The sequence below is a fragment of the Kryptolebias marmoratus genome, linkage group LG23 (assembly GCF_001649575.2).
Source record: "Kryptolebias marmoratus isolate JLee-2015 linkage group LG23, ASM164957v2, whole genome shotgun sequence".
NCBI classification, from domain to species: Eukaryota; Metazoa; Chordata; class Actinopteri; order Cyprinodontiformes; family Rivulidae; genus Kryptolebias; species Kryptolebias marmoratus.
The window spans coordinates 6,605,710-6,606,399 of NC_051452.1; positions in this window are offsets into that span (position 1 = coordinate 6,605,710).

Sequence of the window (690 nt, forward strand, 5' to 3'; positions counted from 1 at the left end):
GTGTATCGTCCCTCGTGTCTTGCACCTCGTGTTCCCAGCGATCTATTTTTTGTAAGTTTTTGTTCCCTTCTAGGATAAACTTTTCTTTACCCATTTCTGAATGAGTCTGCAGTCTGGGTTCATTCCATTCCGGCCTGACAAAATCATCGAACTGAAACTGAGCGAAACCGGTTAAAGGTGTCCAAACAGCCGTCCAACTTCCTGTTTGGACTTGGAGCGACGTTTGTTTGTGCCGCAGAACTCCCAACAGGACGGGGTTTTCTCATCCCATTGACCTCCATTTTTGTTTTTGTCTCGTTTGTAGACGTGAAGTTTGGTGTCGAACTGATGCGTTTTATTTCCACCAAGGATCAAAGTCTGAACAGATTAATAACGAGGCTTTAAAGCTGAACCCGCCGCACCTGGAAGACGGTAGCTGTTCTGCTCAGCCTGTAGGGTCCATGTTGGTGGTGAGGTCCCTAAATGGAGCAGCTCGTGTCGGGGGTCCTGAAGCCCCCAGGCCACCTCTCACCTCTAACCGCTCGGCAGCATCGAGGTTTTGATCTCCAGCGTCCGGCCGTTTGGCTTCCTCCTCTGACTTTGATCTCTGCAGTCGTCAAGTTTCAATTCAGCTCGAGCCTTATCGCTGCCGGAGCAGAGAGCGCCGGGCGCTGAGGCCGATGCTGACAGATTTACACCAGGTAACACCCC